The sequence below is a fragment of the Eschrichtius robustus genome, chromosome 13 (assembly GCF_028021215.1).
Source record: "Eschrichtius robustus isolate mEscRob2 chromosome 13, mEscRob2.pri, whole genome shotgun sequence".
Lineage (NCBI taxonomy): Eukaryota > Metazoa > Chordata > Mammalia > Artiodactyla > Eschrichtiidae > Eschrichtius > Eschrichtius robustus.
Window position 1 is genome coordinate 48,686,766 of NC_090836.1, and position 20,119 is coordinate 48,706,884.

Below are 20,119 nucleotides of genomic sequence, written 5' to 3' on the forward strand. Positions count from 1 at the left end.
CAGAGAAAGACAAATACTGTATGATATCACTTATATGTGGAATCTAAAAACTACAACAAACTGGTGAATATAACAAAAGAGAAACAGTCTCACAGATGTAGAGAACAAACTAGTGGTTACCAGTGGGGAGAAGCGGGGAGAGGCAATATAAGGGTAGGGATTAAGAGGTACAAACTACCAGGTGTAAAGTAAGCTACAAGGATATATTGTATAACTCAGGGAATATAACTAATATTTTATAATAACTATAAATGGAGTATAACCTTTAAAAATTGTGAATCGCTATGTTGCACACATGAAATTTATGCAATATTGTACATTAACTACACCTCAATTAAAAAAAAGAAAAAAATACGTATACAATAAGTATCAAACACTCAGCCCAGTTATTGGCATATAGCAAGTGCCCAGTTAAGTGGTGTTTACTATTATGATCGTCATTATCCCTTCACTTCTGAGGGATGACAGTATTAACAGTCATGAATGATCAGCTTCTTACTCTGCACTTTACCCTTCATCCCTTTAGCCCTCACGACTTACTCTTACAGAAGCCACGCTCTTAAAGTGACCTCCAAGCTACTGAATTCAGTGTAATTTTCTTCCTTTCGTCCTTCCTTCCTTTCCTTTCCTTTTGCTTGCATTGGGTCTTCATTGCTGTGCGCGGGCTTTCTCTAGTTGTGGCGAGTGGGGGCTACTCTTCGTCGTGGTGCACGGGTTTCTCATTGCAGTGGCTTCTCTTGTTGCGGAGCACGGGCTCTAGGCGTGCAGGCTTCAGTAGTTGTGGAGTGTGGGCTCAGTAGTTGTGGCTCACGGGCTCTAGAGCGCAGGCTCAGTAGTTGTGGTGCACGGGCTTAGTTGCGCCACGGCATGTGGGATCTTCCCAGACCGGGGATTGAACCCGGGTCCCCAGCGTTGGAAGGCGGATTCTTACCCACTGCGCCACCAGGGAAGTTCCCAGTGTAATTTTCTTATTTTTCATTCCCTGATGCCTCTCCGAGCCTTTGACTTCCTGTACTTTGAAATTACTTGACACCTGAGATGATATACTTTTCTAATAATTGCACATCTCCTGGGGCTCTTTCTCTGTGGCTCTTCCCGCCCCCCCCCCACCCTCTCAGTGTAGCGGTGATCCAAGAATCTGATCTTGAGACCCTCATTCTCATGTACCAGGTCCAGAAAACCAAATCCTCATCTTTGACCCTATTTCAAGGTTAGTTCTTCATTTCCAATTGCTACCTTTTTCTTCCCAAGTCAGGACTTAAAACTAGAAGAAGAGAGGGAACTTCATCTATGTCCTTCAGTTTCCACTGAAGATTACAAAAATATATATAATTACATATATATAAATATATATATACAATATATAAAAATATATATAATATAAATCTAGAGAGAAACACAGAACATAATTTATCAAGGATAAGATTCTTACAGAAAACTCAATTTCTACTGAGGGAATTAGGAAGAGTTTTGAATTTGGCCTAAAATACCCATTCCTAAAATTAATCTTACATGTGCTTTTTTGGGCTAGCTGATAAACGATATTCATTTTTACATCTTGAATAATTCATGTACCACTGACCAGCACAATAAAATATTTCACTCTAAGCATTCATCTACGTTTCTTAACTCAGTTCTCAATTCTAATTACTACACTCAATTTCTGTTTCTCGAAGGGAAAAGGAATCCTACGTAGAACTGAACAACAGATAATGAACTCCATTAAGTCGGGCTGACTGAGTAGGACTGACTGAGAAGATTTAAGTCTAAATCGAATTTTCTTTCCTGAGTTAGAAGTTTCATAGACTCTTAAATAGGCAAAAGTTGATCCACAGATCTGGCAGCCCTTGAGGTGGGGGGCATACCCCCCGGTCCTACCTCCTTTCCTCTTTCATAATTCTCCTCCACACTCAGGAGCTCCCTGTGACCCAGAAAGGAGGGAAACACTCTTCACTCCTGCTCGATTCTGGTATGCACCTGTTTTCTAAACTATCTTTTTCATAAGATGAGTTTGGAAAAGGGGAGAGAGAAGGGCTGGTTGGGTGGTTTCCTTCTTCTCTTGTATCTCAGCACATGTTCTCCCAACACCATGGGAGAGAAAATTCTGCTATGTTTAAGAAGTCAGGAGATTCTCAGAATATTTCTGAGAGCCTCTTAGGAGACATGAAATACTGAGCTGTGCTGGGGAGAAGTAGGGAGAAGGAGAACTCTTCACATAGTTTTCTCCTCAGATTTCTGCTTTGGGCACAAGTTTCAGGGTGTTGCAGTAGAAGAGGGGTTCAGGCAGCTTTTGAATTTCTTCATCAATGTACAAGCTCCACAGAGTTGGGGCCTGAAAAGTAGCATCCCCCATAGCACCTGGAACAGTGCCTCACACATAATAGACACTTCATAATGGTAGAATAAATGAGCAAATGGGAAAAAATGGCTCCTTAACTTTGATTTTCAGAAACATCAAGGATGTCAGTGCTTACTGGTCCTGACTTGATTTGTGTTACGGTCAATAATTTGAAAGTGATGGAGTTAAAAGGAACGAGACTGCTCTTTTTCCTTCCATCTCACTGCCCTTTCTGATCAGATTTTCAAAATGCTTCATTGTGAAAAATTCCTAATTCCCTATATTCTCTATATTAGATCCTTTTATGAGAACAAGGAGCTTTTAATGTTGTTTATTCTTTTTTATCCCCATTTCCTCTTCCTATGTCCCTACCCACTCTTCAATATACAACCATGTTCATGTTTTCTGTGATCCTTTTGCTTCTATATTTTGTAAGATATGAGTTATTTTGTGTGCTAGTCCTCCACGTGGCTCATCCACTGCATTTCATGTGCTCACTGCTTGGCGTTGGACACCAGAATGCCTTTGATGCCCCACTCCACAGTGGTGCTGTGACAAGCATCCTGGTACTCATCCCCTTATGGATGTGTGGGCTTAGTAAGGCATATGTGCAAAACTGTATGTTTAACTTAACTAACTGCAGCCCCTTCCTCTCCAGAATGGCTTTGCAGTCTTCCTTCCCACCAGCAGTGATGAGGGCTCCTACATCCCGTCCTGGTGTCTCTGCCAGCTTGGCATTATCTAGCTCTCTACTTTTTGCCGGTCCAATGGCTCTAAAGTGATATCCCATTATAGCTTTAAGTTACATTTTTTAACAGTTTTTTTTTTTTTTTTTTTTTGGCCGCACGTCTTGTGGGATCTTATTTCCCTGACCAGGGATTGAACCCGGGCCCTTGGCAGTGAAAATGCGGAGTCCTAACCACTGGACCACCAGGGAATTCCCTACATTTTTAAATTAATATGTTTTTAACAAATGTTTCTCTTTGTATGTGGACTTTTTATGTTTCATCTTCTATAAACTGAATGTTCTTTTTGCCTATTCTGTATTGGAGCTCCTGTCTTTTCCTTGTTGAGTGCAGGAATCTCTTGTCAATTGCAGACATTGCAAATGTCTTTTCCAAATTTGTCAAATCTCTGTTAACTTGGTCCATGACATTTTTTGTTGAACAAAAATCTTTAATTTTTATAAAATCAAATTTATTTTTTTGGCCTTACATTTTATACCTGTGGGGTAAAAAGCTTTGTTAAAATAATATTTTTATGACAATAATAAAAGGGACAGAGAAAACGTTTTGGATAGTGTTATGTCAAACAACAAACTGAAGAGTTGAACATGAATCTCTTCTAATGACATTAGGCTTTTCCTTGACTATGAGTGGACTCTGAAGTTTTCTGTACACCCAAGTGGAGAATAAAGTTTGCTTGTGGAGTGTGCTAAAGACCTTTCTCACCTAAGTGGAGAAGGTCTTTTGAAGAAATAATCTTATTCCCAACAAGCTCTAGCTATCTGGTTCAGGATTGCCTGGCGAAGAAGCTAGGGCCTGCCCAGGGGCTGAAGGATTTCAAGGCCTTTATGTCCTCATACAGCCTCCCCTGAGTGACTTCATTTTTCTTATCAAGTCTTATTAAAGATAGATGATGAGAAAAAGATGGCACTGTGAAAGTTCCCACACAGTGGTTTATACTTATTAGATTTTTTATTTTCTTTTTTGACCAATTGTTATGGACTGAATGTTCATATTACCCATAAATTCATATGTTGAAATCTTAACCCTCAGTACAATGGTATTAGGAGATGGGGATTTGGGGAGGTGGTTAGGTCATGAGGGTGGAGCCCTCATGAATAGGATTAGTGTCCTTACAAAAGAGATGCCAGGGAGCTCTCTTGCCCTCCCCACCATGAGGCTACAATGCTACCAGCTGTCTCCAGGCCATGAGAGAGTCCTTACCAGCACCTAACCATGCTGGCACCCTGATCTCAGACCTCCAGCTTCCCAGTCTATGGTATTCTGTTATAAGCCTGAACTGACAAGATACCAGTCATTCAGTTAGCCAGAAAAAATGTAGATTGGTCCCCAAAGAAACTGGTTGGTGGACAAATTCAAATTTTATCCACAGTTGCAATGAGAGGTACAGTTAGGTGATATAGTACTTTCAATCATGTTCCCCCAGGATTCATGTCAACTCAAAACCTCAGAAAGTGACTTTATTTGAAAATATGACCATTATAGATGTAACTAGTTAAAGATCTTGAGAGGAAATTATCCTGGACTTAGGGTGGGCCCTAAATCCAATGACTAGAGGAGAGGAGACAAAGACACACATGAGAAGAAGGTCATGTAAAGATGGAGGTAAAGATGGGAGTTATGTTGCCACAAGTCAAGGCACGCCAGGAGCCACCAGAGGCTGGAAGAGAAAAGGAAGGATTCTTCCCTAGGGCCTTCAGAGGAAGCATGGCCCTGCTGAAATCTTGATTTTGGACATCTGGTCTCCAGAACTATAGGAGAGTAAATTCCTATTGTTTTAAGCCACCAAGTTTGTGGTAATTTGTAACATCAGCCTTAGGAGACTAATACAGGTGGAATGATGACATGGTAAGTTTTCAGGCTGCAGGTGTCCACTGGTTAGTGGTACTTGGAGAACCAGAACCAGAATGAGGAGGTTCTAAAGACTTCTGGGTAACCCACCTGCTAAGAAAACTGTATTACTGTTATTGCCAATCAGAAACTTGCTTGGTTTTGATGTAAAGACTCTGACACTCAAGGTCCCCTCAAGTAATGGTCTAATTCTCCACCCTTTAAATCTGAGACTTTGGCCACAATTTAACTCAAGTTTCACCCCATGCTCCAGTATTCCAGCTGGGAGATGATCCCCATTCTCCTCTCTTCATATGAACCTTTCCCTTTCCCTTTCTCTCTGGGGTATTTAAATGGCATCGGAGGTGGGGAGAGGAAAAATCAGGGGCACAAACCTGATGTGATCCTTAGGGAAGGAGTTTACACAATAGAAGCCCAAGGACACCATTAATTTATGCGGCAGTTACTTATTGAGAGGTTATTATATGACAGGCACTGTGAGAGGCACTGGAGGAGTAGGTTCTGGCTTGATGTTCTTCTCAGGTTTGCTCTCCAGGTCTGTGTGATCCATGTGAGTGGTTGCCAAGCATCTCTGAGGTTGCCTCTCCTGACACTTCCTCTCTGTGACCCCAACAAACTACGTTCTGTCTCAGATCTTTTGACTACTTTCTGTGGCCTCCTGGGGGTTGTAGCTGATCAGTCCTCTTGGCATACAGCTTTCTATCCCTCATGTTCTGACCTTAGGGACAGGGAACTCACAGAGATCTGAGAACTGGCTGAATCTTACTGACTTCCTGTCCAGTGTCTAGGCCACGTACACTCTACCTCCTGTGGTATCCCCTCTATGGCACCCAGGTTCTCTCACTCTTGGAACCTGACAAGGATATCTCAGGGTTCTAAACTCTATCGCATTACTGTATACTTCAGGAGTTTCTTCTTGCTACCACTCTCAAGGACATTTCTAACTTTCTCGCCAAGATGCAAACACCAGAAAAATCTTGCTGGTACTGAGTGACATGTGTGCCAAGAAGTAGAAACCATAGCATTCTGGGAGGCAAAGCAGATACGACTTAATTAGATACATAGAAGGAAAGAGGAAAAATGGAGGTACTCATGGTCTAGGAGAGGAAATTCATAGGAGGGGAGCAGTGAACGTTAAGAAAATGGTTTCATTCCTGGAAGAAGGGTCTTAATTGAGAAAGTCTGGGTGGCACTGGGCTGGCTTGGATATGTCCAGGACTGGGTAAGCCCAAATCTAAGGGTACTACAGGGATGGTCAGACATTCAGTCTGCACCTCCTTCAGTAGGGCATTCAGAGTCGCACTCCACCTATGAAGAGTGGAACGTGGGTTCAGCCATGGGTCCACCCGCTGTCAGGTCCGTAAAGAAGCAGTGGAGGAGGAGCTGATCAGATCTGAGGGGCAGTGTGGATGCTCAGGAAGACTCATCCTCAGACCTCATAGTGACATCAGAGGCTCAGGGCTGACCTCTGCCCAGTAACTGTGTCTCTAAGAATTTAGCATTTCAGAGTCATTTGAGTTTTGTTGCTACCTTCAATTCAGCTTAATGGAAAGCTCACTGTTGATTGAGTTCCCCAAACTCCTCAGCCTGACGTTTAAAGCCCTGCACAATTTGATCTTTCTCTTTTTCTCATGTTCAATTCTGAGAATATGCCTTTATACACCTGTCTTCAGTCACAGCCATCTACTCACCATTTTCCAAATGTGGCCTTCAGTCAACTGATGCTAACCCATTGCTCACACTCTTCCCTTTACTATAGAATGCCTTCTCGTGCTTATGCCTGCTGAAGCCGACATATGCTTTATGTCTCAGCCTAAGTCACCACCACCCCAGATTCTCCCAGTGGGCTTTATGCCCCACTATTCCAAACTTACACAATACTTTGAATGTCTGTTATATCACGCATCACATTTTGTCTTGCGCTGAAGTTATTTTATACATGTTTCTGTTTTCCCATCCAGTTTGGAAGTGCCATTTTTTGTTCTTGTTGTTAAATTTATAGAACTCTCTTATGCCTAGGACAGTGCTTTTCATACAGAGGCAATCAGTAAAGTCTGTCGAACTGAACTCTCTGAAGTTGAAGGTAAATCACAAATGTGGTTGTATATTGAATATGGAAGACTGAGTGGATTTTTAGCATTTAAAATACTGTCTGGTCTTCATTAACACCTGGCACAATTTCCCATAAGTCTTAGGGTCTTTTTCTTGGCCCCATCCCACTTCCTCACTACAGCCCTGGCCCAGTCTTGGCTTTGGCCCTTCCTTCAAGGCACACCCTTCCTTGGGTCCTGGTTGAGCTTGCTATGCTGGCAGCAGCCTGGCTCTCTTAGTCAGCCCAGAAGTTTTGTCCCCACTCTCCCCAACCCCTCCTGGGAATCCTAGTCCCTCTTTCTCCTCTCTTGATGCTATTAGAGCTTTCCTTTTAAGATGATTTTTCACTCTCTAGTCTCCTGATTAATGTACCCTAGAGCACAAGAGCCTGGGTTATAGAGTGGTTAAAAACATGGACTTTGGAGTCCTATGGTCTGGGCTTGAATTCCAGCTCTGCCACCTACTATGTGCTATCTTAGGACAGATGCCAAAGAAACGTTTTCAGTGGTAACAGAGACGTAATAACATATCACCTCATAGAGCTCTCCTGAGGATTAAATGAGATGCATGCAAACACTTAGCAGACAGAGCCTGACACATAGCCAGATATTTAAAATAGTGGCTGTCACTCTCATTCTTTGTCTCTTTTTCTACATATTTTGTCAAAAGTATTGTTCGGTACTCTTTCTTTTTTTAAATTTAATTTAATTAATTTATTTTTTATACAGCAGGTTCTTATTAGTTATCTATTTTATACATATTAGTGTATAAATGTCAATCCCAATCTCCCAATTCAATTGTTTGGTACTCTTATTTGTAGTGTATGTTTTAAATACAATTTTCGCTATCCTTCTACAATGCCCCCAAATCAGAGATACTTGATATTTATTTGCAAGATAAAGGTAGCCTCCCATCTTCCTCTGGGTAATCCTTATCCAATTTTTTGCTTTCAATATTGCTCACATCTGAGGCCTCTCAGGTATATTTTCACCTGGAAACTAATCCCCTTGCTGTGGAGCTGTTCCTTTGATTTTACATGAACTTTTATGGAGAAAGGTGTTTTATTATTGTCTTCTCCAGTATAAAAGAGCAGAGATATAAATTAGGCGTCAAGAGCAACCCTGTTCCCAAAGCACACCAAAACAAACAAGCAAATCATAAACCTGTAATTCACTTGCGTTGGTAAAGACCAGGCTCTGTACTTAAATTCCCCTTGTGTTTAAAGACCTTCAGCAATGTTAAATGAGTAAACTCTCGTAGCAGCTCTTTCAGACAAGCCCTTAGTTAAACACACTTTCTCTCACAATATTGGAATCCGAGTCCATTCTGGAGACTCGTTGGCCAGCCTGTTGTCCTGTCCCTGAGTTAGGCATCTCCTCTCCAAATAAGGCCTGAAGTGATGCTGGAGCGGATGAATGGAAGGGCTTGATCAACGTTCAGTAGAGGAAGGAAAGTCTAATGAACAGAATATAGTACTGGGAGCTGGGCCAGATCTGAATGCCGATCTTCTTTTTTGAACCTTGTAAGCAGAAGCCTAACTAGGTGATTTCACTCCTGGAGCATGTTCATGTAACTGCTTCCTTCTCCCCACAGATCCTGCTCTGATCCAAGCCTCCTTCTCCCACAGACAAATGGTTGATGGGAACAAGGGACAAAGACCTGTAGCAGCAGCATGAGGTCAGGACCTGTGTTTTTCATCGCTCTTTATCCCTAGTCCTTGTGTGTGTGTGTGTGTGTGTGCGCGCGCGCGCGCGCGCGCGCGTGCGCAAGTGCATCTGCGCACACTTGTCTTCATTTCTGTCCCTCGGTTTCTCTGTTTATTGATTCTGTATCTGCTCTTTAACATTCCAACATTCATTCAATCAATGTCTGTAGACTGGTTACCACTTTCTGTGGGGGACTGTGCTGGCCATCAGGAATTCAGATAAAATATAAGAAATCTCCCCTTCGATTCTTAATGATCTATTAGAAAAAAAGCTTTGGCTTTATTTTATTTTTTGCTTTTTTATTACGCACATTTTTAAGCATGCAAAAAAGTGGAGAAAAGAGTGAAACAAATCTCAGTGTACCTATTACCCAACTTCAAAATTTATTAACAAATGGCCGATCTTGTTTCCTATTTACCTTGATCTACTACTTTGCCATCCCTCACTGCCCACACTTACACAGTAGATGATTGTGAGGCTGATCGATCCCAGGCACCACGTGGTTTGAGCAGGACAGTTCTGATGTCCTCAGATGGAGTGTGAAGAGAGGGCACCTGTCTTGCCAATGATCCTTCTGTTGGTGCCTTAGCAGTGCCCCCTTCTTGCCTTCAAGTCTTGGATTTTGGACACTGTAGAGGGCTGCTGAGAGAGCCTCAGTCAGACCAGGCCTCCAGAAGACCCCACTTACCCCTAATGCTTTTGTTTTCAGAGAATCCCACATTGCCAGCAAATTTTGAGGACAGGGCAATGGTATTGGGTCAGGTGTGGGGTGGGACAGGGCTAATGACAGCTCTGCCCTACCATGTGTATGTGAGCACAGGAGGGCTGCCCTGCATGGCCAGGTGCTCATGGCTCCTCCTGGACTTCCTCCCAACAGCCTCCCAGATCTCTTAAGTCCAAGCTTGACTAAAAGTCTCAGGTCCATTCTGACCCGGATTCTGGGCCTTTGCCATTTGTGAGCTTTTTTCTTGCTCTGTCATTAGGAGCATGATGCTTGAGATTGAGGTCAGGTTGGCAGGGAGAGAGCTTGAGAAATAGGAGTGTGAGAGTAATAGGCATAGTATAATAGTAATAATAATAATTCCAGTGCTTATTGAGTTTACCATGTGCCAGGCACTGTTCTGAGTCTTTTACATGTACTCATTTGTTACAACAATTCTATAAGATAGGTAGTATTATTATACTCAAGGCAAAGAGAGTTTAGATAACTTGACCAAGGTCATATGGTAGAAAGAGGCAGAGCTGGAATACAAACCCAGGCAGCCTTGTTCTAGAGCCCACCCTCTTAACTGAAGTTTTTTGGGGGTCTTGTGAACAGCCATTAACCTCTAGGGGGAAAGACTCTGACAAATAAAAAGTAAAGACAAAGATGAGAGAAGGCCATATAAATAAATGAATAAACAGCGGGTCTAATTGTAACAAATGTACCATATTAACGCAAGATGTTAACAGTGGAAGAAACTTTGTTGGGGGATAGGGGGATAGGGGAACTCTCTGTTCTTTCTGTGCAATTTCCTGTAAACCTAAAGCTGCTCTAAAGGATAAAATCTTAAAGAAGTGGGGTCTTCCCAAGATAATATTGACTGATAAGTTGGGACAATAAACATGGTTGAAAGCGGAGGTTGGAAAATTAAAACTTTTATGCTTAAATACCATTGGGGGTGATACCTCAAAAACCTGATTGCTTACCACTTATAATACATTATAAGGATAAAATGAGATTCATGTATGTGAAAGCACTTAGTTAATGGAAAAACTTCATACTTCTGCTGATTTATATTTGCCTTCTTCTTGGGCCTCTGTCTTTTCTCTTGTGGTTTCTGTTTCCTCCAAGTATTTCCTGTCAAGTCAATCTCTGTGTTGCTGGAAACTGGTTCCGTGTGTTCTGTGTTGGACCTGAATTTTTGTTTCTGACGTCATCCTTGCCCAAAGCACCTCTGTCCCAGAGTGACTCTAAGGAATATCTGCCTGTTCCCACCACAGCCAATATCTGCATATATTATTGTTAGAAGTGGAGGTCAAGTTGAGTGTGCACCTGTGTTAGTGCGAATAGTGTGGATTTCCAAGCAGGACCCTGCTTCCCATGCATTTTCATGAATGTGACTAGGCAGCCTTGTGCCCTGTGATTGTTGACTTATGCATTTCCATTTTTCTTATAAAGAAAATGACTTATTGGGTAACTTCTGTTTTTGGTTTTCCTTGGGGCTAAGAGAACTAAGAACTGACGTATTTGGATTAGAGTGCTATAAATAACAGAACAAATATTCCCTGAAACAGCTAGATACTGTCTAATTTTGCTTATCTGCAAGACCCAAGAGAAGATCAGAATGACCCTAAGTAGGTACATTAAGGTTTTTACTTAGCTAAATCGTTTACCTTTTATGAGCAGATTATGAAACCATGAGGCAGAACTTTGACATCTTCATTCAGTTTTATAGCTCTGTGTAGACAGGTCTCAATAAATAACAGCGATAATACTGCTCAATTGGTAAAAATAGATTTTACTACACAGAGAGCATTTGGGAATCGTGAGGACTGAGTCAGTTTATCTGGTATATTGTGATTCAATCATACTTGAGAAGGTTTAGCTGTGGGAAATTGCTGGAACTCTAAAAGCAACAAGTACCCATTTTCCTTACCAGTTTTGAGGAACATGTAAAATAATGTAAGACTGAAATCAAAATCAGGGGAAACTTAGGCTCACATGTTTGCTAAAAGAAGAACAGCCAGAAGTATAATTTAGGAGAAACAAAAGCATGATGTTTGAGAGTATACAAATTTTGAGAATTGTTTCCAGGTGCTACAAGTGAGATTAAAAGCTATTTCTAGTTGTTAACCCATGAGGGTTGTTTTACCTGTTGTTTGGGAATTCATGTGCCACTGTGTGAAAGAATAGGCAATTGCCCCTGCGGGAAGACTCTCAAATACCTTGCGGCATATCTTTTTTTTAAACATCTTTATTGGAGTATAATTGCTTTACAATGGTGTGTTAGTTTCTGCTTTATAACAAAGTGCCTGGGGCATATCTTTTCCTGCTGTGTTTCTCACGTGGGAGCTAACACTCCTCTGGGAACCACCAAAATCTGAATATGTATCTTAGAAACTCAGATTTTCCTGATGTGGCTCCTCCCCAAACTAGTCAAGATTGCTTGGCCTCTGTCCTCTGCTATCCTGTTCTGTGCTTTTCCTATCTATGAATCTTGTTACCCTCCCCCAAAGGAACCTCATCCAAATGGCCTGAGGCATCTGGTCATAGCTGCAGTTTCTGGCTTTACTTCCATCTATCTTGCCTCTGTCTCTTCTCACTGCCATAGTCACAGATGTAATATTTTCTTAGGCCCTCCATGTCTCTTTGCTCAGTATGTGTCTCTCAATGGATCTACCCAGTTTTTATCAAATGCTGTTATATTCGCTGGCGATTTCAAATGCACAGATCACTTACCTATTCGTGAGTGTACGTGTCACAAAAATAAATCAGAAACCATCGATTCCGTTGCTCTTAAATATTCAAACTTATGTGAATAATTTCCATTGTATATTAGGTTTATAAGATTAGACAAGATGTATTTCATTTTGTCTGCTCACCATGTATAATGGGCATTGGATTTTAGCCTCTGTTTTTTGGGGATTCCTTAGTGGCTATTTATTTTCTTTCTTTGGAATGATTAACATGAAGAACCATTACATCAAGACAAAATGCTTCTCACATTACACCATCCTGGACCCCTTGGGTTTTGTTCTGTTGGGAACTTGAAACCTCAGCCTTAGACTCCCTCCCATCATGTTTGAAAATACTAGCTAACATCTATGTGTGCTTATTATTTATCAGGCATTCACTCAGTCTTCGCAAAGATCCAGTAAGGAAAATACTGTAAATCTCCCTCATATTACACATGAGAAAATTGAGTGACAATAAGGTCAATTAACTGGCCCAATGTCACACAGCTCATAAATGCTGGAGTCATGATTCAAACCAGATGGCCGCGCACTAGCAACCTTGCTCTTGACTCCTCACTGCCCTTCATCTGATGTGGTGGACGTGGCTTATGCCTTAATGTGAAGGCCTGCCGTCTCTGAGGCTCAGATATAAAGTGTGATGCACTGGTCAAGTTTGCACCTCGCATTATAGAAAATGAACCAGGATGCTTAATGGGGATGCCAAGGGGAGAGGAATTTTGACTTTCTCATAGTCTCAGTCTTTGCCTCTTCCAATCCACACTGAATCAATATGCAAATCCAAGGAAAACGAATATGCTTGCTATGCCATGTATCATCAAAAGAATTTCTAGCGTTCTATACCAACAGACTGGTGCCTGAGACCTTCCTTTATAGAAATTCTAGAGCCCCCTATCTGGTTTATAACAGTTTCAAAGGTTACAGATGGTCTCATTGCTCTAAAAATAAATATCTTGTGGATCTTTGAAACTCAAAACCTGGCCATTTCTTCATGTACTCCTGATGGATGGATTCATGCAAGTCACATAAAAATCAGCTTCTAAAGTCTCAGCATTTTTGATTAGTATTGAATTTAGGCACTTGCCTATTTCTTCATTTATAGGATAAATTTTTAACTTCTGAGAAAAACTTCTAATAACTTTGTGTCAGTTCCTTCATGAAAAGTTCAAAGCCAAAGCAGGTAGTAGCAGTATTAGACTACAGTAATGAAAAAATCCACATAATTAATCATTCCTTCAACAGACACACTGGCATTCATCCAAGAAAAGGGCACGCTTCCTTAGAAGAGGTTTTGATATCACAACTTATGTTTACCTCAATTAATAGCCTCTTTGGGAAACCCAAAGTGAAAAAGATTATTAGTGGAATGCTCTGACTCTTTCTTTGCCAGCTGCAAGTGACAGGCTGAATTCTACACGTACAGAGATTGAATTTTCAGAGTGGGCTCTGTGGGTCCTGAGTTTATTTGCTTTCAAATACCCAGATTTTTTGATTCATGCATTATTTATGAACTATCATATTTCATACAATTCTCAGGGACCCAGCAAGCCTCCAACTCATTGATTTGATTCCACATCATGTCAAAAATTACAACTAATGTAACTGCTTCATAGTTCTAAATAAAAATGTTCTTTTTGTGTAATTTTCACTTGTCAGTGTAGAATGATATTTTCAGTTATATAGAAAAGATTGTGCTTATGTGTGTACACACACACGCACACATGGCCAACTTCTTACATGCTTTTATGGTGGTGCCACAGTCTATGAACTGGAAAAGGTAAATGAAGCAAGAGACTGTCCAGGTTTACAACAGTGAAGGCCACTTATTTTTTCTTGTTAAGTCTTAATAGCATGTCAATATACAGTAAAATTATTACTAATGATTCCTGGAGAGAAACAAATGGACAATTAAAATTTATCATTTTTCCTTTATCAATAAACAGTATATGGTATATTAGCATTTGTAAGAAGAGCAGCAGTTATTAGTTAAATGAACCAATAATAAAATTGAGAGTGGAAATATCCATAGGCTCATTCTACTAAAGTTGATCCAGATTAGCCAGGGCATTGATACCTCCACACCTGACAGGCCATACCTGAAATCCATTTTTTCTCTGGAGACCAAGCTGACAAGAAAATCCTAGACTATATTGAAACTTAATAACTAAAAGAATTGCTTGGAACCTAAGTGTCCATCGACAGATGAATGGATAAAGAAGATGTGGCACCTATAAACAGTGGAATATTACTCAGCCATGAAAAGAAACGAAAATGAGTTATTTGTAGTGAGGTGGATGGACCTAGAGTCTGTCATACAGAGTGAAGTAAGTCAGAAAGAGAAAAATAAATACATATGCTAACACATATAAATGGAATCTATGAAAAAAAAAAAAGGTTATGAAGAACCTAGGGGCAGGATGGGAATAAAGACCTACTAGAGAAAGGACTTGAGGACACGGGGAAGGGTAAGGGTAAGCTGGGGCGAAGTGAGAGAAGGCATGGACATGTGTGCACTACCAAATGTGAAATCGATAGCTAGTGGGAAGCAGCCACAAAGCACAGGGAGATCAGCTCGGTGCTTTGTGACCACCTAGAGGGGTGGGATAGGGGAGGGTGGGAGGGAGGGAGACACAAGAGGGAAGAGATATGGGGATATATATATATGTATAGCTGACTCACTTTGTTATAAAGCAGAAACGAACACACCATTGTAAAGCAATTATACTCCAATGAAGATGTTAAAAAAAAAAAACGAATTGCTTGGAAAAAGATAATTGATAACAGCATCCAACTGAAAAAATTATGTGCATATTGAATACCTCCTATAGATATTTGTAAGTATCATGAAGGATGCACAGATGAAAATATCACAGTCTTTAGACTCTGTGGAGGAAATTGACATCCTAATTCATCAGGGTGATCAATTTGAATCCTACCTCTGCTGACTTGGGAGTCTTCACATAGGCTCTTTTCTTTGCTCAGAACGGTATCTTTTCCTGGTATTGCTAGGGAAGTTTCATTTCCCTCTTATAGTGGATGCAATATTATTTTCATTGGGATTTTATCACCCAGGCATTGGCTTGCTGAACATTTGCTTGATGATGCACTCTACTTTCTCATACCTGGGGGTCAGAATTCTGACCTATTGTGTTTTGTATGTAGACTGTCTCTGGGGTCTGGTCCTTGAGGAGTTTTATCCTGCCTTCTTTGGTGGGAAGAGTAACTTTCTATTTGGGATCTGAGATGAAAATGAATCACCCACTGGCAGAGATATAGATGTCAGGATACTGCCATTGTAAAGTCATTAAATCTCTCCATCTCACCCAAATCCCAGCGATTCAGTGCCCATTCTTTTAACTATTTCACCTCCACCATCATGTAGGCTGTATAAGGATCTGTGTCTTCTTCTTATGTTGCTAACTTAAGCTAGAATTCTAAGTCTATTTCCACTAGACTAGGTCTATCCATACATGACTTTGGAGAAATGAAGAGGATACTAAACTTCCTCTCACTTTTTACAATTTCAGATTGATTATGCAAAATTTTCAAATCTGAAATAGCAACAAATGTTTGAACTGATGTTTCTATAAAAGTAAAATTCTTGTAAACAAAATTACCCATCACAAATATGTATAAACCTTTATTTGTTTTCTTATATATGGTGTACATCCCTGAAGAGGCTCCCAAAATAAGTAAGTTAAGTTTAAATTGGAAAGATTAATACAAAAGACTGGGTAAGAGATATATGGAAAATACTAACTGAGTTAAATTCTTTTTAAAACATGGGACACTACTAAGAATGGTTTCAGAAAAGCTTTCCTTTCTTTTTCAAATAATGATGTTCAAACATGCTGGTTAACTATCCTGGCAACTTACAAATCTCAGGAGCTTAAACGAAGAGCAGTTGTATTAGTGGCGAATTTTTTTTTTGGTATCAATGAATAAAAGTGAGCATTTCCTAGTTTAGTCAACAAACATTTCTCTGGGTTTCTGGACTAGCAGAGGTCAAACCATTGATTTATAGTTCACAACTTCTTTAGCTTTGATTCATAAATCAAATTTCCCTAGTTGCTGGCGGTTAAAGATGGCTGTAGAGGGCCATTTTCTTAATGATGGAAAAATTCCCTGATAAATTAGGTGTCAACACTTGGTGAAAGTTCTTGTATTATCATGGAAGATAGGTAGGGCATTTAAATAAATGTGTTTATGGGGAAGGGAAAAGGCCTTCATGAGCACTCTAGACTTTCGAGATTGATTTTTGAGCCAAAGCCATCCTTGAAAGGACAAGAGCCCTTGAAAGTAAGCTTTATTTTGTTTTTAAATCTCAAAATCAGAAGCTGCTTACACAAAGACACTACAGACTCCTTGGTGAATAGATACCATGAGAGGCAGCTGTAATTTTTGTGAGAGATTTGCCAATTATAAAGCATCATCGTGCCTATTTGCTTGACATTCACTCAATACCTAACCTGCCACATAATTTGTTATCAATACTACTTTGCATGCGGAAGGTCTGATCTCCCCAAAAGAAATAAAACAGACAAAATAGTTAACAGAGGAAAATGCAGTGATTCTCCATTGCTATTTTCTGTTATCATAAAAAAAAAAAACCCCAAAAAACAAACCCTTTTGATATCTATGAAGGACTCCATGGCTAGAAACTATCTCCCGAGGGAATAAAAGGCAACTGAGGCCGCAGTGTATCATCCATCAGAATTCTGTGAGGGCCCCAGGAGTGCCCCTGAATTTTTACCCTTTATGGCTTTTGATATTCCTTGGTTTTGACCTGGTTGTTTTTATTCGTTGCTATAATGATGGGCCATTCTTGGTTTGACTTCTTTTGGCTTTCCAGCTTCTGTGATTCAACTGTTCTTTTACCAGAAACTTTCATTCCAGGATTTACTTCCTGGTTTTTGCTTTTTACATTCATCTTCACTGTTTGCTTTGACTTTTGTATTGGCTTAAACCCCAGTTTCACTGTTGACTCCACACACCCTCTTCCCTGTCCAATTATTGGGGAATACACAGCACTGCAACTGTGGAGGAAGATGAGCTCCAAAGTTCTGAGTGGGGACAACAGTTAAAGAAATTTTCCAGTATTTTTAAAGCACAAAGAGAAAATACAATATTTCTTTTTATTGACAGGTTCTTAAGGATCTCAAAAATATTATTTTTCCCCACAGTAAGATTCCCTTCTAAGAATTGTTAATGTAGGGTGCTTTGACAAACTGATATCTTGACTTATACATGTACTAGTTGAAAAACTATAATAGGGCATAGAGTAGGAACAGTGACAAACTTTGACTGATATTAAAACCAGCCATGAAGGAAGTCTTCCCTTCATTTTTAGCTTATTTAAGGCACAGTTCTCATTCTCCAATTAATAAATATTTGCTAAGTTTCCATTAGGAAACAGTTGTTCTAGATGCTTTAAATTTGGCAGGATGCTAAAAATTATATTTTTACCTTCAAGGAGTTTATACTTTGGAGAGACAAAATATAAGTAAAGTAGATTATAAATCGGAAATGAAATTTAAGATTTAAATTATATGTAACTAATACAAAATATGGCATCCTATATTCAGGATTTATTTTTTTCACAAGGCCAAATAACATCTCTTTCCATCTTCTTCCATTTAGTTGTAAATTTGAGCCACTAATTTTTATTTTAGACTTTTAGGAGGGTAATGATTAAACTGTGTATAGTCCTTATTACTAACTTCTAAAATTTGAGCTAGTGAGTTAGTTAACTCACTACTTTTCAAACTTGGAATTTTTATGATTGTTTAGGTGTGAGAATAACTATAACTAATATATAGATATAAAATTAAGAACCATATATTACATAGTTGTTTTAATAACACTCATGTTATTTCACCTTTATTGTGTAATTATAATAGGGAGATGTTAGATACCACTTAGGGCTGTGTGGTTTCCAGGTAAGACCCAAGTAATTTGGTTCAGGAGTTGTGAATATGAAACAAAAATCAAAGGGGAGCTATAGAACATGAGGATTCCTGGCCAGGAAAATGGTGTCAATGTAAGCCCAAAATTTAAGAAGTAGAAAAAGATTGTCAAGGTTCATGGCAACAAATTTACTTTGTGACCTTAAGGGAGAATGAAAGAAAGACTGAAATACGTCAGCAGGATACAAGGAGACCTCAGAGGAAAACCAGCCTTGATGTCATTGGAGGCAACTGCTGGTCCACATCATTTCACTGCGCATCATTTTGTGTACCTGTCATGGATAATAATAATGAAAATGAACTCATTTAGGAAATGACTCTATCTCTGCACGGCCAGATTGCAAAACTTCATCCAAGGAGCAATATTTTAAATAAGTCACTTAAAATTACAACATTGTGGGACTTCCCTGGTGGTGCAGTGGCTAAGAATCCACCTGCCAATGCAGGGGACACGGGTCCGAGCCCTGTTCTGGGAAGATCCCACATGCCGTGGAGCAACTAAGTCCGTGCACCACAACTACTGAGCCTGAGCTCTAGAGCCTGCAAGCCACAGCTACTGAGCCCATGCGTCACAACTACTGAAGCCCGTGAGCCTAGAGCCCGTGCTCCACAGCAAGAGAAGCCACTGCAATGAGAAGCCTGCGCACCGCAACGAAGAGTAGCCCCCGCTCGCCGTAACTAGAGAAAGCCCGCGTGCAGCAACGAAGACCCACGCAGCCAAAAATAAATAAATTTATTTTAAAAAATTTGCAACATTGTTAGACCTAAGAATATCTTATCTACCAAACAAGTTTGCCTTTGAATAAAACCAAAAGTTGGGGTAGCCAGCTCATTTTTAGAGCATACACTGCTATATATTTTTCCTTTTTTTTTTTAAACAGAAAGTCAGGACCTTTTAAAGTGACAGGTTAGAAAATGTTTTGATTTGTCCTCTTCCCCACCTTCTCCATTTCTAGGAAATAGGAAGAACTTTATGTAGTAACTAATATCTATTCATTTCACCTTATGTCAAATGTATTCACAAGTCTGCAGCACAAAATAGCATATAAATTACAAAGAAAATAGTGTGTTTTCTCATTTATATTCTTATCTTCAAATTCAGACTATCAGCACAAGTTTAAATGTAGAATTTAAAACTGAATGGGACTGTAAGATCACCTCATGCTAGGCTTCTTATTTTACAGATGAAGAAGCAAGCTTGAGTGACCGGCCCAAGGTCACAGGCTTTGTGAACAGAGCCTTGACTGAGAGTTTTTGACTATCAGCTCAATACTCTCTTTATGTCACACATCCTCTTAAACCATGGAAGAAAAAATTTCCCCAAGAGCTATTTTCTCAGTTATTTTTCCTTGTCCACAAACATATTTATAATCTATTAGAAGCCTAATATAAAATGGTGCTAGCAAAACGTTAATAATCTCCAGGACTTTAAGCATTGTTCTTTCTGCCAATATATGAAAGGCTACCAACTACTTAGAAAGGAAATTCTGCATTCAGTTACACAAAGGTGCACTCACAATTGGCCATTGTATACCTTGTGGTACTATAGGGCATAATCACAGACCCTAAAGTTGGAAGAGGCCTCCGAGAGCATCTTATCCAAGTTCATATTTTTATATGAATAAAATGTTCCTCAGAGATGCCAAGTACTGGCAGAGGTAGAGCTGTGTTGACCTCTCCATTCTCTTTTTTAAACCTCCCCTTGTGAAGAGCGATCCATGTTTATGAGATAGCTACTCAAGGTCAAGAGCACATATGGCCATGAAACAAAACACATTTTCTACCCACAAGAGAATCAAACCAATTTCTAGTTTTCATAAGCTGTGTTGAACTTTTAGTAGGTCTTATCACAAGACATAGGTACAAGTCGAAAATATACAGATTCAAGAAGTGTTCAAATAATTCTTGGATATCAGCTTCATGGTGAATTTAGAAGATGTTAGGCATGTTTTGAGGCATTGCAAC

General features: G+C 39.9%; 1 long non-coding RNA gene across 2 annotated transcripts in view; it reads left to right on the plus strand.

Annotated features, from left to right (window-relative positions):
* LOC137774583 (uncharacterized) overlaps positions 1 to 20,119 on the plus strand; it is a 288,787-nt gene that overhangs the window by 224,496 nt on the left and 44,172 nt on the right. The window contains exons 3-4 of one of the 2 annotated variants that reach the window (XR_011075903.1): positions 8,620 to 8,703; positions 18,302 to 18,363. This is a non-coding gene — a long non-coding RNA (uncharacterized lncRNA). Of the gene's footprint in view, positions 1 to 8,619; positions 8,704 to 18,301; positions 18,364 to 20,119 lie in introns of those variants that run through there. The other variant, XR_011075902.1, reaches the window with a different exon arrangement.